Below are 17,557 nucleotides of genomic sequence, written 5' to 3' on the forward strand. Positions count from 1 at the left end.
ATAGCACCATTATAAATGCTTGTAAAAATGGCCAAATGCCGTTCTACACTAACAGTAATGTCAGATTTTCTTTTTTTTGCTGTTCAGCAATTTGGAAATGTGCAAATGGCAGCCCTTGACCCTTTCTTCAGCTAGCTCCAAAGACACTCAGAATTCCCATAAAGGGTCTAAATTCTGAATTTCCATTATCTTCCTGCAGTCCTGCTTACTGGTCTGTACTGGGAAATACCAACATGCCTATTTGGGTCCAGTTTGTTCTGGAACCTCTCCTTGAGTGACTGATCTGTGTTTTTTTCAGCCAGTGCAGGGCACTCCATGGGTGTGCCCATCAGCTATTATTGTGCAGCTTTTTTTGTATAATAGCCTGGCCTGGCAGTTTTTCCAGATGTGCAGGCAATTGTCCTGATACTTGAACTGAAGTCCCCTAAAGGAAAGTACTGCCTCAGGTCTCACTGAACAGTATCCTCAGTCAGGCTGAAAGAGCAACTGTTCCTAAAATGATGTCAGTACATGCAATTTCTACCCTACTCATGTTTAACAGTTTTGGAACTCCACTAGGGTTATGTGCTTTAGCTACAGTACCTCAAAATCTAGTATTGCATCACCTTTATATAGCTACAGGCCTATGTAGGTAAATAAATCACTACTAAAATAAAGGACAAGAAGTGAAACTTAATAACTAAATTCTAAGGGTTTTTTCCTCCCACATTTTTAAGTATGTAGCTTCTCTGTGAAGTACAGATCCTCTTCAGGATTACATGGTTATTTCAGCATTATTGATTATTGTGCAAACTGATCACTTCCAACATGTCAATGTTCCTGTTCTTTCCCAAGTATCTTCCATTTGAAAGAGCTTAAGAATGCAACAGTGAGCAGAGATAAATCACCTCCACAGGTACATTATGCCAGTGGAGAATCAGAAGTCAGTTTAAGAAGCATCTTGTCCCTTCAACAGTAGCTTGGTGTCTCTGAGAAAACGACAACATTCCTGTAACTGGACAATTACTGCATTTGTCAGTGACAGCTGTTAGGTTTCTGTATTTAAAGCTATGGCTACATTCAACATATCAAGCTAATGCTATCATCTACTTCATTTTAGTATTTTGAGGTATGAGCATTGCATTTTTCTTATATTTCCAAAGCAATGGCCAGCAAAGTCACAAATTTTATTTGAAGACTAGTGTATCATCTTGTACATGTCTATGCTGGATAAAATTGCACAAGCCTAGGGACAACAAATAAAGGCTTGGAACATGTACTTATTGATGTGTATGAAACTGAGATAAAATTAAAGAGACACAGAAGAACAGTATCTCAGCTGTCAAGAACAGTACAGCTCAATATGCATAAAAAAGACTCAAGTTGTAATTACAGCTTTAAATTGTAGATAAATACTGGTTCTTTTTAATTCTAAGTCACTTTTAGTTACAGAGTAGGAGACCACTTCCATTGCTCTTGATTTCAGAGGATGCAAGCTCAGGCCTGAAAATGGTTAAAGAACTGGCAATATTTTTTTTCATTTCTCTAGTCCTGGTTAATCTAGGGTATCTAGCGAAATCAATGATTTCAGCAGGAATTTGGGAAAGGGGAATTGCAGAAAGATAGATGTGGTCTTTAAATAAAAGCCTTTTATAAAGTAATTTACAGACTGATAGTCTGTACAAACTGGTTTATAGACTTACTGTTGAGTAGACTAGAACAGCATGTTACGATCCACACCTAGGAAAGGATCATCCATATGTCAGTGATTTTACTGCAGCTTGGAAACCAGTTGCAGTTCTGGTCCCCCGTTTCAGAAAAGCTGTAACAGAGCTGGAAGAATTCAAAGGAGGGCAGGAAAGGGTAATCAGAAGCATGAGAAGGTTTTCAATTTTTGGAACAACTAAAACTCTTGAGTCTGAAAAAGCAGTAACTTACACAGAGGAATGACAGAGCTAAAAACATGAGTAGCATGGAAAGGAGCAGACTGTCCACTGCTGCTTTTAATGCAAGAAATATAGGGTATTGGATGAAACTACCAGGTGGCACATCAAAAACAAATGAAGAGACTTTTCATGTAAGCAAGGTTCAGAGCATCTGCAACAGGGTATCACAGATTTCAAAAGTGCATGTGGGTTCAGCTGAAGACTGGACAAAGTCATGGAAGAAATCCAGTGAGATGGTGCAAGCTTGCCTCAGGATGTCTCTGAGCTCCCAGGGGGCTGGATAGTGGAAATGTGTTGTATCTTTCTCTGTATATTTGGGCTTTGCCACTGAAAAGAAACAACACTGAGCTCTCTTCTAGGGAGAGCCAGTGCAGCCACTCATATGTCACCCAAGTCTCAAAAAACATTTAGCATTTGCAGTTTCCATCACTACTTACAAAGGAATGTGTATAGGTGATTTAGGTTGACTGTGCAAGCAACAGGCATTATAATTTGCTTACATTTTATTGGGAAATTATTATTTCTATTTAAACAGAAAGTGAACATACTTTGAACTCGGTAAAATAGCTTTTAGGAAAGTTCAGAAGGTGTTTCCCTGCACAACGAAACAACTAAATATGTGAGTTGACATTACTTCAGTACTATGTGAGCTCTACAGGATCATGGTTTGAATGATGAGCCCTTGTTTGAACAGTATATAAGAATCCACCTGAGACCTCTGGATTTGGAGACTCTGTCCCTTTAGCTGCCATTATGCCTAGGTCCCGTCTCTTGCTTCTTTGCAGCGTTCTTTCAGAGAGTTTTATAATATTTAAGAACACTGCTGTATCATCTACTCTGGAGAGAGTTCTCTGTACTTGTTACAGGAAGAGGTTCCTTCTGCATAATGCACTGTCTCCAGGTACAGCCAATCTGTTAAGTAAAATCTGAGCATTATTTCTGGTGGTATATTTAATTCCAATGTATTTTTCCATTCTTGAGAGTGTATCATTCTCTGTTTAGAAACCTCTAAATTAAATATCCAGAAAAACCCCTGCCACTTGCATTTTTGAAGCGTTATTTCTCCAGTACTCCTTCTTGTCTCTGATTCTGAGATATGGCTCAACCCTTCACCTTAAATAATCATGGAATGGTTTGGGTAGTAAGGGACCTTAAGGATCATCTAGTTCCAATGCCCTGCCATGGGCAGGAACACCTTCCCTTAGGCCAGGTTTCTCGAAGCCCTGTCCAACCTTGCCTTGAATGTTTCCAGGGATGGGGAAGTGTCTTGTCTCAGCATGATGAGGATTTACTTTGCACCCTGTGATTCCTGCAGTTTCCTGACTATAGCATATCCAGCTCAATCATTTGCATCATGACAGTTTTTTCTCACTTTGTGTCCAAGACCTCCACCTCACACTTTCTCTAGTTAAACCCCAACATCTTTCCCACTCTACACGCAGGTTCTCTTTAAGTGTATTTTATCTTCAAATAACCAGATCAGATACCAGTGTGATATATTGTAACAAGGCATTTTTTTTTCATTTGCCGTGTTTTTGACTACCAGATGAAAAGCTTTCAGCAATTCTTTATTCTTTTCATACAACAGAAGGTTTTCAAAGTGTGCCGTGCACACCTGCAGATGTCTGTTCAGCTGAAGCCTTGTACCTCCGTGCTGCGCACCCAGGCCCCGCACCCTTACCAGCAGGGACGCCCCTGGGCCACACCACAGACACTGCCGCTCCAAGGCCCTCCCGACCCCCCGAACTTCGAAGAGGCGCGTTGGGCCCAACCTCTCGTTCTGGGCCGTGCTCTCCTCTCCTGTGCGAACCACCGGGTAAGCCGCCCCGCACGTGCGGTCACAGCCGCCCAAAAGCGCGCAGACGGGCGCTGCCCCGCTGCCGCCGGGACGATAGGGAGCGGCGCCCGGGCACCAAGTCCCCGGGCAGCTCCTGCCCGCCTCCCCCAGCCCGGGACACTCGGGGCCTCACCAGCACAGACAATGGCTGCCCCCCCTCCCGCCCGGCCCGTTCACATACACACACACACACACACACACACACACACCCACACACCCTCACCCTCCCGCCGCGGCGAGCCCCTGCTGCCGGAGCCATTCAGTTGCGACCGATTGCGATCGCGGCAGATGGGCTGGATCTGACAGCTCCGCTCCTCCGCGGGGCCGGGTGCGGAGGGGCCCGGCCATCGCGCTCCCCGCCCCGCCGAAAGTGCCACCCCGGGCGCCCGCCCGCCCTCCCCAGGCACATGTTACGCGTCCCGCGGCTGCGGCGGGAGCGGGAGACGCCGCTGCGGCGGAACAAAGCGGAAGAGCCGAGCGGCGGCGGCGGCGGGGCGGCCGGCCCGGGGGGTGGCAGCTGCTCTGCCCAGGCGGGGGGCGGCAGCGGGCTCAGCGGCCCGTCGGGACGCGCTGCCCCCGTCCGCCGCAGCATGCCCCACAGCCGAGCAGGTAAGAGTCGGCCTCGCAGCGCCTCCCCTCCCTCACCTGCCCGCCGCGCCGCCGCCTCCCACCAGCCCCGCCGTCTCCTCCCCTTCCCCGGCTCTCCCGCGCCGGCCCGGGGGGCGCGGGGCTGCGCGGAGACAGGCGCGGCGCCGGGCGGGGGGAGGCACCTGCCGCCGCTCCAAGCCGCCGGCCCGGCCTTTTCCCCGCCCCGCCGGCCGCGCAGCCCGCGGCAGCCGCGCCGCTGCAGCATCGCGCGGGAGGGAGGGCTTGGTCCCGCGACCGCGGGCCGAAGAAGCCCCTAAACCCCGCTGCCGCGGAAACCGGGCTCCCCGCGCCGGCTCCCCGCGCCGCCCCACGGCCTCTGCCCGGCTGGGAGCCCCGCACCGTGCCTGTGAGTGGCCGGCCCTGCCGCGGAGCTCTGCCCCTCCTTAGCCAGAGGGGAGCGTGCAATACGCTTTTTTCCTTTTTACCTGCTGGAGTCGCGTGGGGGAAGCCGGCGGTGTCTGCGTTTGAGTGAGCCCTGTTGCTTCAGTGGCAGAGGGTTTTCTTGTTCTGTGACTCTGGCAGGAGCATCCTGAGGAGCTTTATTTATTGTTTTTATTCATGTCTGTTTAAAGATTGAGTCCTTCACGCTGCATAAATCATCACTGGAAGGAAATTTTACTGATGGAAAAAGTACATTAGGCAGAAAAGCGATGTTTCTGAAATACACAAAGCAATAGTGTGCAAAGCAGATGCAGAGTGCTAAATGACCCGCTGCTGTCCGATGAGGCTTTCAGTTGTTGATTCTGTTTGCTTTAGCAGGGTGTTAGATCCACTCTCCATCTTCTGAGGTGGGTTTACCTGGGAAGTGACTGAAATAAGGTAGAGTAAGTGTGAGTGGGCTTTGCGGTTTCCTGTAGGAAAAAAAGCAGAGCCATGTTAGCACCATTTTGTTGCTAACTATTTTGTGGATATGCAGCTCTTTTTCTCCATGTAACAGCATCGAATCGGCTCCCTAATAGAAATAGTTTATGAATGTCCACTGCACATTCCTTAAAACCTGTTATTCCAGCTAACCCCCTTGTTTATCATTAAAAAGCTAACAAAGTTTTTAACAAGTGAAGTAACATCAAATAGACAAGTGATTTACATCTGAGGGATTGACTGTATACATTATTGGATTGCAGATAAGCTATGTAAGTAAACAAAAGTGCAGTGCTCTGGTATTGTGCATGACTATGGAGATGCCATGGGACATTTTTGCTAGTTAATAGCATAAGGCAGCATGGGAACTGTTTGATCTGCAGGACGTTTGCTTGGAAGTAGTTTACTTAAGGTTATTACAGTCTGTTTGGAGACTTGTATTTGCCGGCCATTACTGCATTCTTAGCTCCAGTCTTCGCAGAGTTACAGGTTAGTAGGTCAATAAAAATTGCTCTGAAATGCTGGAATGGGCAGGCTGGATTTTCAAATGTGGTTGGGGAATAACTAGGCAATAATCCAGAATGCTGAAGAGTTTTTTTCAGGGAATTTTGATGCTGGTCTTTGGTGGTGGACCAGAAATAGTTCAATTTTTCTTTTTTCTTTGAATACCACAAATATTTTTCCATTTCTTGTTAAAAGATGAAATAAATCATATAAATATTCCCTTTGGGGAGAAAGTGATCGGTACCCTTAGTTGAGTTTCCCAAGACTTAGTTCCTTTGGCTGGTAAACACTGGGATTACTGCCAGTGGCGTTAGATGAGGCTTGCTAGTAGTGAGAATAAAAACATCATCAGATCTCTTCTGTTGTCAATTTATGTGCTTTAGAACCTGAAATTCAGTGTGTTGTGCAGGGAAACAGCATGAAAAAGTACATTGTTTAATTGCTGTTGCACTAGAAAGACTGTAATAAAATCTTGAGTCAATACGGGTTAGAGTGCTCCCAGAACCTGTTGTGACCCAGAGGATTTCAGATGTGCAGAACAGAAGCCATCACCTGACTCTGCTGGCCCTGCCTGGAGCCCTGCTTGTTCTTGGGGTAGCTGCAGTGCACAGCGTAATCCCCATTCTGGCAAATCCTTGAAACTGGTGATTGACTGTGTACATGGAGCAGTTCCATTCATGTCACAGCGTACAATTTACGCGGTTAAAGTGAGCCATATGGTGCATTCCCCACAGCGTGGTGGTGTGCTGATCATTAAGGATGAATTGGAGGTTCAGTGCAGAGCTCTGAAAGAAAAATGAAAAAGATCAAAACTTCAGGATGGTCTCAGCATCTCTCGTGTACTTTGCTCTTTCAATGAACGTTGTGGGTAGGAGCATTATATCCTTTAGCTCAGAAATAGTATATGTGGTATGTTTTGGCTTTTCTAGTCTGGTCTGTCAGTACCTTGGTGGTTTGGAGTGTTTCCTAGGAAAGTTATCAGCACTTCAGCTTTTTCACATCTGCATTTTTGCTGTTACTTGTATGTAGCACACACAAGTTTTTCTTGCTGGTGTGAAGTATGAATGTATGGCTTCATAGGTATGTGGTGTTGCCTTCTTTCTTAAGCAAAGAATCCTGTAGTAATTATTACTGCTTAACATTCACACTTATATGCTATGTAGGGTTAATCACAACTGTTATAGAGTGTTACTGCTACACTACTGCTTGACTTTGCCAGATAAATCCCTACACAGATAAACTCAGCAGCAGCAGCAGCAGCCAGGTGTTGTGCATAAATCCACTTCTTACACTGATTAATTTTCCATGTAAGATCCTGATTTTGCAACCAGTTAGACACCTGCTTAACCTTAGAGTTACAGCATTGAAATAGATATGCTACTCTGCATGAAAAGTTAGGCATGTGTGTAGTTTTTCACAGGATTAAAGCTTGCAAAGAGGTGCTGAACAAAAAAAGAAAAAGCCAAATCAAAACAACCTAAACTCCTTTTGCTTGTCTCCTATCCTCAAGAATTATGGTAGGTACCTGCTATTTGTTTGGTTGTTTAGTTAAAACGTCATTGCATAGTGTTATGGAGCTGGCTTGGGACTGGTGTTTAAAATGTGGGAATTGTGCTTCTGCTTTCGGCTTGTGTTTCCATGGAGGTTTGAGGCTTCTTTTTCCACCTGAAACTGAACAGTGGTGAAGTTGAGATTGCCAGAGCACTAGCACAGAATTGCCACTGCTGAGAAATCAGATGATGAAAAGGCAATTATAATCGTATTTGTGAAAAACACCAACCAGAAACTGGATTTATATATTGCTTCCATACTGAAGGACTGGAGGGATTACTGTAGCAAAATTTATTGTTTCTAACTTTTCAACATTTCGATCTTATTTTCGTTGTGTAAAGGAAGTTCCTAAGGAGGAGGAAAGAATTCATACTGTTAAGATACTGGATGTTGGATACAGTTAGGAGCTGATGTGGCTGCCTTTTTTTTTTTTTTTTAATATATTCAAATGATTTAAGTATTAAGAGAAAGACTTCTGGGTGTTCTGCCAGCAGGACTCATATATGCAGAATTCCTCTAAAAGTTAGAAACCCTGGAGTTCTCTAGTTCTTTGAGACTTTCTTTTTTTTTCTATACTTTTCCCTTGAAAATGGGAAGTTTTCAGGAGAGAATCTTTAAAATACAGAAATTAATGGCTCATAAAGGAGAGTCAGGTACTTCTTACGCTGTGGTGTGTGCACTGTCAGTTCACATCTGAAACATAAATTATTCCTCAGAATAATCAGAATGCGAATAAGATCAGGAAAAAAAAACCAAGACGTAGAAACAGAAGTTTGACATATCACAGAAACAAAGTTTTCAACACTGTTGTATGCTGTCAAAGAACAAAAAGAAACATTCTTCTTTTCCCCAGCTTGCTTTCTTAGGATTTGTCTTAAATCTGTATGGTTCTGAGTATTTTAGAAACATTTACCAGTTGCTTTTCATGTACATCTTTGTTACATCTTCTAGTGGCTTTCCTTGCATTGTGTATAAAGCCCTTTAAATAGACTCCTGGCTTCTGGTGGCCTGTGTTGTTCTAAATAGACAATGCAGCTGCTCTCTCATTATGTTCATTTGAATCCTTCGGACTTTTCAGTTCTTCTCTGTGCCAAGATTGTGCCCATGTTGTTTGTCAAGCCAGCTACAGGAAGCTCAAATCCTTATCCCATTGTATATTTGATGGTAACAGAGTTACTTGTGACTGAGTATACTGCTTCCTTATTATGAATGGTTCTTTATTTCTGAAGATGAACTATATGCTTTAAACCTTTAGAATTCTAATTGTGGGTTTCATTGCTGTAAGTACAGTCATTTCTATGGCAGTTGATGTTGATCTTTACAGAACTTTTCCTCTATTTCTTTCTCTTTCTTTGAATTAATAGCAACCTCTTCTCCATGCCCACTATGTATATGTGTTCCAGTGTATATTCCTGGTCTCAGGTATAAAAACCACCTTGCAATTTGTGATAACCCTGGTGACTTACTTCTGGGTCCTGAATAAGAACATAGCTGCATGAAATATCCGAACAGGAGAATGTAGGCCAAACCCAGTGCAATAAACACATCTTTCTGTTGAGTCCGAGAGAAGCCCAGAGCTATTCAACATGTGGTACATCTTGGCCTTCTTGACATCTGCAGTAAAGTGATTCTGGGTGGCTACCAAAACCGAGATTGAGTGATAATCATTCCTGTTGGTGTTAATGGGAATCTGACATGTCAACTTTCAAGTATATAAAACCATTTTTTCATGCAAATAGCACATATGGTAATGCAGCACTGCTGGGAGTGCTGCTGGTATCTGAGTTCTAGATGGGTGTTGTCCATGAAGAAGGAATAATTTGCTGTATGTTTTACTGCAGGGTTCTCTCCCATGTAACATTTTCACTACTGCTTTTAGAACTTGTATCTTGTAGATGAATAAGCTAGTATACAGTCATCATTTTCAGAGTTACTTAATGTAAATGAATAATTACAGTATTGTAGTATGCTTCTATGGTTTGATTTTTATTTTTTTAAATTTTCACTCTTGTTAGAACAAGTGTATTTACATTTGCATTGTCACTGTAGTAGCAGCCTATCTGAGGACTCAGTAGGTGCATTAGTATTGTCAATTGACATGGCACAAATAAGAAAAGAATCACTGGGATCCTTTGTGGGTCCAGGGCCACACCTTCACTTTGTCTCCCAGTTGGCCCAAGAGGTTGCTCCAGCTGCTGGTCCTGGGCACACACCAAGGAGTCAGCTGCTGGGGACCTTGCATGTACATTGTATCTGGGGTACTCTGGTTGTTGTCATGGTGCGCAACTGCAGGAGAGAATCTACAAGATCATGAATTGTGTGCTCAAGGCCTTAAATATTGATGCCAGACAAGTTTTCACCTTAAAATGCCATCAGCACATTAAATTACTAGTGCAAATGCACTTAGTGAATTAAAATATGATCAGAAAGAATGTCTGGCCCAAAACACTCACGATGTATGTGTGAAACAAAGGACAGCAAATAAGCAGAGAAGTAGGCTACAGAGTACAAGGAAAAACGAGGAAACATTGGTCAGACAGCAGGAGTAATCAAGACTCAAGACTTCTATTTGTTCTCAAAGTCTGACACTCTCAAAGTATTAGATATCTGAGGGGCTCCTTCAGAACTGCTAAGACTATCCATGGCTGGCATTCTGTCTTACAGGTCTGTATCTGACTAGTAGGTAACAGGAGCCTACAAACACCAATGTCTTGTAACTTGTGAACCTGGACTGCCTCAGACCAGACTCCATATCTGAAAGTGAGAAAGTCCCAGAACATCCCAGGGTTTCCAGCTCTGGACTCCCTGTAAAGGGGCTCCTGGTTTGATCTAGGATATCTGGGGCTTCATGGTTCCTTGATGAGGAGCTAGAAGTTGGGTCCTGAAGAGTCCAGCCTCATAACGGGTTGAACACTGGTTCTGGTATTTTGTTAGGAAAGATGGGCAACAAAGGGTGAGGATGAGTGACAGTCTATATCGTGTTCAGTGATCCCAGAGAACAAAATAGGACCAAGGGTAACTGTTGTCATTTTAAGTCAGGAAAGACTGTAATAGACATGTATGGCAAGGAACAGGAACCAGGGGCAGCAGACGTGTATAGGTGAGAGGAGGGACTGGGGGATCTACTCCATCTTGGCAGGTGAGAAGGAAGAAACTGGCCTCGTTGGATTTTGACTTACTTCCTTTTGGAAGAAGACAGTGCAGTTGTGTTTGGGGAGAGAACTGCAGGTGTGCAGGAATTAACCAAAGGTAGAAAATACTTAACTGCAAAGGGATAGTCTGTTCTGTTTGAAAAGATGTGTTAGGAAAGTGTCAGAACTAGAGAAATAAAAAAAAAAATCTGCAGTGGAACAGGCTGTCAGCTCTTGGGATTTGTGATACAGGTGTTATGAAGTGTGAAAGCAGGAGTGGAGAAAGGTGCTGGAATCTGCAACAGCATTTATCTCAGTGAGGGAGGAAACCAAAGTTATAAAACTGGAGGAGAGCAAGTGTGATATTAACAGATGTTAGAAATCTTTTGCTTTACTGGGACTTGTTTTCTGGGGTGGAGATACATTCATCAAAGAAGGATCCAATTTTTCATAGCTAGTTAAAAATATTTTTCATAAAAGCTAATGCTGTAACTCATTGGTGTAGCATGCACAACATGAAGCAAATGATGACAGTGGTCCCTGATGGATTTACTTCATAGAGGAATGAAAACATGCTTGGGTATTTATTATTCATTTTATTGGCTGATTTGGGGTTTTGTGCTAGGGTGAAGGTTGGAAATGTTGGGATGTATCAGTATCTGAGTTTCTCTCTCCCTTGTCATTTAAAGGCTTTTGTAAGAAAGAGATTTATAGCAATACTTAAATATTATTAAAGTCTGGATTAATCTCCGTAACATCTTCACTCAGCAGTTTTGTAGCTGTGATAGTCTTAAGGACGGTAAGCAAGAGAAATCAGTCACGGGTGACTCTTTTGAGTTTAACATGGGAAAAGAAGTCAGGCTTTTGGCACATGAACCCTGTTGTCAGTTCTGCTAATCTCCTCTTTTTCATGATGGCAGCATGTTTTTGATTCAGATCCAAGTAGTTGAAACATAACCTGGTTTATTTCATAGTAGCTGGCATGTAATAAATAGTTCTGGTGTGTTTTGCTGCAATCTTACACTGATAAATCTAGGAAAAGGCAGCAGGTAAATTAACAGGAACTATTGTTAGAGCTAAAATATAACCTTTAGTTCCAGTCAGGCATGGTTTTATTGATGCAGAAGGGGATTTAAGCATGTCATGGCCCTCTTTCCTCCAGTCCCCCCAATCAATATTTCAGATGCAGAGCTCCTACATGACAGAATGAAATCACAGCTCTACAGCTGGCTGGCTGTGCCCTCTTCCCATTTGGATCAGTAGTGAATTTCTGTCAGCCTTCAGAAAAGTTGCCTCCTTTTTTTTTTTTTTTTATTTTCTTTTTACAGTGATACTGCAAAATATCCCATCAGTGAGGTCTGGGTAGGGAATGTGAAAGCTCCTTTCCCATATGGTGCATTCAACCAGTAAAACAATTTGGATTAAGACTGCATTAAAGGTCTTAATTTACTTTTACTGATATGCAGTGCAATGAAATACATATTTTTGAGAGACTGCATCTGCTGCTTTATAGAGAAAGCTGCTTGACACAGTGCTAATTTATTAAAAAGAAAGAACAGACATTAATTGCTAGATCTTTAATAAATGTAGATCAAAGATCTTCCTTCCTCTAGTAAGAGAAAGAAGATTCAATCTGTGGAAGTTCATATAGTGCCTGAAAGATTGGTGAACATCCTGGCTAAGGTTACAGGGAGGCAGACTGGGGATGGCCAGAAAACTCCGTGTGGACTTCCCCTGGGGCTGGCCCTGGGAAGCTGTGGCACCTCTCCCTGTCCGCCCCAAAGGGATGACTGTACTGCCCTGACGAGGGACCTGCAAAGGTCATAATTTTATCCTTAGTTGTGAGTGAGAAAAAATGCAGCAGAGAACGTGGTCTTGGGCTGCTTGATATTTATAATAATCCATATTGGTTTAATGGCCTGAAAATAGCATGCTTGCCTTCAATTGAAGATGAGTTGGCCAGTGTAGAAGTTGTTCTAGAGAAGCGTTATCTCCAGCAGGCAAAATGGAGCTACACCAACACTGCAAATCCAGCCTACCTGCTTGTGCCTAAGTTCTTACGAGCAGAGCATCTTGAGGTAAGGAGGAGATAAAACATAACTTCTCAGTGGAAGTAGCAGGATGGAGATCTAGACTTCGTGAGGAAAGGTCATTGTAATCAGCGAGCTAAATTAAAACTTACAGTTTTGTATGTATCCTGTATTTTAGGCACATGCCCTGTTTTCTAGCTATGTTCCGCCAATAGGCATACACTTTTTTGAATGCAACAGTAACTGATTTGTTGATGCTCAGTAGTTGCCTGGATAATTGCCAGCCCAGTGCTTCTTTTGGTACATTAACCTGGGAATCATATACTGATGTTCCGTTTCTGCAGTGTGCTTTGAAATACCAATGTGTAAAGCCAAATCCTTTCAGATGTTGCATTTCCATAGCCCCAGTAGACCCACACCCAGCTATTGTCACGTGGCATTGGGGAAGATTTGATTCTTGACTGAACATTAACCTGGTCAGTGTAATTCTGTCCTGCCTGGGTAGTCCCCATAAGCCATTTATGTAAGAATTTCTGGTGTGGGCAGAACAAGTTTTCCAGAAAAAAAGGGGAAAGGTATCAGAGTACCACAATGTTGCAGTAATTGTACACTTGGGTGAAATGCCAGCCTCTGCAGTGATGGAAATGTACATATAGGTGAGGTATATGTATGCACCAGCTTCCTTGCTTATAGGTAGGTTTCTTAACAACTGAAATCCTTCACTTTGGAAAGATCTGAAATCTTTCTGAATACCATTCTGGATGAAATGCATATTTCTTCAGAAGTTTGAAAGCCTCGTTAGTGACCTGTGATTGCTGTTCTTCAGGAACTTTTGTGTGGTTGGCAAAGGAAGTTGTCACATTTGCAATAGTCAACCTCTGGCTCATTTGTATCTTACTTTTTGAGAGAAACCCCCTTCCTAATCTTTCAGCATTCATAAAAAATTATGACTTTTTCAGACTATTAGAAATCACAGCTTTTATTCAGACTAACTGTATGGGATAAAACCATTCCAAAAGCATACAATTTTCAGTTAGTGAAATGTGACAGTTAAATAAGATCAGGGATTTCTTCGTTGGCTGCAAGTATGACTAAACTATTTCTATCAATGATTATTAGGGTATTTTCTATAAGGAAAATGGGTTTGCACATTGGTATTTGAGATATGTCTAGTTTTACATTTTATATTTTCTTTGTTACAGATACCATGATAATTAATATGACTACAGTTCATAAGACTCTGTATTACCTAAGTCTGTGATAGTACTGTGATGTCGCAGCTTTGCTTACAACAAAATCAATGAATATTTTGCTCTAGCTAACATGAGCCAATGTTGTAGAGGCTAAGACTGCTGCCACTGGCCAACCCAGTGAAAGTAGCATTTTGATTTTTTTTTGTGTTGTACTGGGATGAAGGCCAGTTGGCCTCTAAAGATAGTTTCCATAGCTACTGTCCCACAGAGAAAGAAAATGCTGCCACAGCATTTTTCCTTTGGACGTTTATGGTTTTTATGCAAGCTGTCGAGACAATTAATTTTCATCAGATGTATTGGTTATTAGCTGGTGAAATCAGGGGTGGGTCTGTATGATGAAAAAGAGCATTAAACTAAGTAAAACATCAAGAGATTTCTTTATGTATACAATATGAATGCGTTTGAGATTTATAAAATCCCATTACTGCAGCATCTGATATGCTAGAATGCAATCTATGCTTGTAAGAGAGGGTCCTGAAACCACATGACTGTATTTCTGAGAATAAGGAAGCCTGGCACTGACTTTCAGTGTTGCTGCACACAGGATGTTGTGATCTAGCTTTATAATTCCTTTAAAAAATGAAAAAAAATAAAATCCTTACCTGTAAAAAAAGCTCTCAAACTTTCACTGGTTTACAATAAAAATTATTTTTTTGTGCCTCTTTTGCATAGAAGAGCATAAAAGGGCAGTAAATGCCACAGCAGTATGTTGTGTATAAGCAAGCGTTGAGTATTGAGATGATTTCTGGAGGGTAGTGTCTTCATTTCGCTCTGCAGCAGGGTTTCGCATCATGCCGTTTTGAAGGTGGGTCTGGTTCTGAGAGTCATTAACATGTGATTGTATTACCAGCCCAAACTGCACATTTCCTCTAGATCGCTGAGGCAGAAATAAGTATTTGAGTACTCAGATCGTAATATTTGAGCAATTTGTGTGAATTTATGACACCTTTTCTCATTCTCTCTATGTAAAATAATGGAAGGGGCTCTGTGTAGTTACGGATCCAGCTGCTGTTACTGCACTCCCAGCCAGCTGCCATTCTCTAACCTCTTCATAGATTTTGATGTCAGCTCTCACTCCCCAGTTTTGTCCTCTTCTGTGATGTCAAGGGACACTATGCAGGCATTACCAAGTGGCTTTGATCGTAGTCATTGACTTGGGGGTCAAACCAAGTTTGCTTAGGAGAGCCATCGCCAGAACACGTGTATTAGAATTGATGAAAACTTTTTGGCTTCAGCAGTGTAAAAATACCAGTGAAAAAGCAGTGTGCTTTGGTGAACTAGAGAAAGGAAGGATGTGGAGGAAATAAAATAGAGGTGTAGAGAGGATGGGCATTAGGGGCTACAGTTAAATAGGTGAAAACATGGCTCTGCCCTTTAGCATAGCCATTTGATGGCTAACCAGTGAACTCCTGGGAAATCCTCTGACCATCGAGGAAGGACCAAACTTGCAGCCTCAAATTGAAAAACTCCAGCTTGAGCGTGGTCGTGGCTGGAGGCCTCTACCTAAGATGAGATAAAACTTCAAAGGGTCAGAGGGGTATTTTGCTCTGTGGTGCTTGAGAGCAATTTCTTCCTCTCGTAAAACTCTACCTGTCTGATTTTCTGGCTGGCCAGCTAGGCATTCGCAAGTCATTGTGTGTGTCTGAGGCTACCTGCAATATAGCTGCAAGGGTCGCAGGCTCTCAGGAGGCATCAGAGTGTTGGGACAGGCATTAAGAGCCCAGCTGGAGGATTGTGGCTAAGGCTGTAGGAATGTGCTGCAGATCTCCTGCAGCTTCCAGTGGATGCCCAAAGGGTCCCAGGGCATAGGAAGTGGGGCTGAGCCCTGCCACTGCCAATCTGCCAAGGGCTGGCCAACCCCAGCCTGAAGTAGCTTCTAAACCCTGCTATCTCTAGCTGTAGCTATCCCACTCCATCACTGTCTTTCTCTTAAAAATCTGGGTGAGTTATTTGTCTGGGGTAACTCAGCTGATTAAACACACGTCAGTGGATATGGGCTGACTGAAACCAGCCATCTGTCTGCCTGTTTGAAGCATTAAAATACTGCCTGGTATGATGGGCATAATTTTCTAGTATTTTTTAAGTACTTTTCTTCATTCATATGTTTGACGGTCTGAGGTACTTGTTTACTTACATTTTCCTCATAAAATGAGACTGATGCTATTGTGGGGAATGCTTTAAAAGATACCACTGTTTCTTAAGAGAATACTTTGGGAAACCTTGTAGACCATGATCTTTATATTATGGGGGAAAGTGGAAATTACTCAGTATCTATCTAGAAAATAGTTTTCTCTGTCACTTGCAGTTCTGAGAGATTGGAAGCTTTCTATTTTTCAAGGAAAGGTTTAGTTTCTATAGGTGCATACAGAAGTACTGTCTGTCAGTAGGTAAAGTCTTTCATAATGTTTTCACAAGGCAGTACTGGGGGAAGTACCTGTTGCTAGATGCTATGTACCTTGTGAGTTCATCTTTTCTTACATCTGAGATTGTGACAAAAGCATGAGCATGATAACTAAAATAATGCTAAATTTACTAAGTAGCTGTGTAATCATCTAATGCACTAGGGCACTGTATTGATGCCGAGTTGAGAACTAGCCAGCAAGGAACTGCTAGTGCGAAGCCTTATCTTCATGGCCAGAGCCATCAGCAGGACAAAACCAGACCTCTGTGTTTTGGTCATGCATTCTCACTGACAGAGTGAGATGAAGGTATGAATATGTGGGTATTTTGTGCAGACTAAAATCCTAGCATTTCATTTCCATGTAAAATTAGGTAACAGCTTTCAGTGTCAACTGTGAAAACTGTTTACACATGATGTGCAGTAATGAGCAGGTACTGGTTTTATAGTAAAGAATAGTACACAATCCAGAAACATACTTTTTTTCTGCTTCACTGGAAAAAATCCTTAACATGTCTTCTAGGAAACCTCCAAATGACAGACAAAACTAATTAAGACAGTATCTTTTTAAGAAAAATATGTCAACATGGAAGTATCTTAGCCTATTGAAATACACTTGTTCTTGCAGCATGATGGAAAGGGAGAAGCTATGCGGTTCTGCTTTGGGGACTTTCAGAATGGAAAGTGAACAGCGCAAACGTCTCTTAGATGTTGATCCTCTGGGTTTAGAAAAGCTCTGAACACCTCTATAGCAATTTAGGCAATTAATAGCAATATATTCTGTGTATAAAAGTGCTTTCAGTTCTTTTTGCAGTCTTGTAAAATGCTGTTAAGAGCCACTGTTACAGTTTTGCTAATGAGCCCTGGGTGTGGAGGAGATTGCTTCTGTTGGTTTTGTCTAAAAAAGCTGTGAGTTACTGGTGGATGCTTAAGTTGGTGCTTATTGCAGACCCATTCTGATCCTTTGAATTTAAGGTGAATATGTATCTAAGATTTAAGCAGCAAAAATTCAAAATGCCCATGTGTGTATTTTCTGTCAGCTGTTTTGATCTCATAGGAGCTAAATTATGGCCATATAATGACACAGGTGATTTACCTACAAAGTTTATCACTAGTTTTGGGTATGGTCATTTTTCTTACTCTATTAACATGGGCACTCAAAGTGTGGTTCTAGTTTTATGATCTCTAATATCAAAGTAGCTTAAAATCAAAATTTGGATCACTTAATTGGCAAATGTGCTTTACTGGATTTCTTGTTGCAGCTTTTGACTGGAATTAAATTTTGAAATAATGAATACTTTGATTTGAAAGGGACTTTTTCCTGATTCTGTAAATGAGGTAGTACTTGTGGTGATGCTGCATGAGCATCGTATGTGAGTTATATTTTGCTTGTTACCAAAGGTGATGTAGCTAACTCAG

General features: G+C 42.4%; 1 protein-coding gene across 11 annotated transcripts in view; it reads left to right on the forward strand.

The window, feature by feature from the left end:
• Nucleotides 1-17,557, forward strand: part of NCKAP5 (NCK associated protein 5) — a 530,111-nt gene that overhangs the window by 263,654 nt on the left and 248,900 nt on the right. The window contains exon 1 of one of the 11 annotated variants that reach the window (XM_062605703.1): nt 4,062-4,371. The exons of the other annotated variants lie outside the window; for them this stretch is intronic. The gene's annotated coding sequence lies outside the window, so the exon portion shown is untranslated. Of the gene's footprint in view, nt 1-4,061; nt 4,372-17,557 lie in introns of those variants that run through there. 11 annotated transcript variants of the gene reach the window in all.

The sequence above is a fragment of the Pezoporus occidentalis genome, unplaced genomic scaffold, assembly GCF_034315485.1.
Source record: "Pezoporus occidentalis ecotype Australia unplaced genomic scaffold, CSIRO_AGI_Poc_V1 ctg12, whole genome shotgun sequence".
Lineage (NCBI taxonomy): Eukaryota > Metazoa > Chordata > Aves > Psittaciformes > Psittacidae > Pezoporus > Pezoporus occidentalis.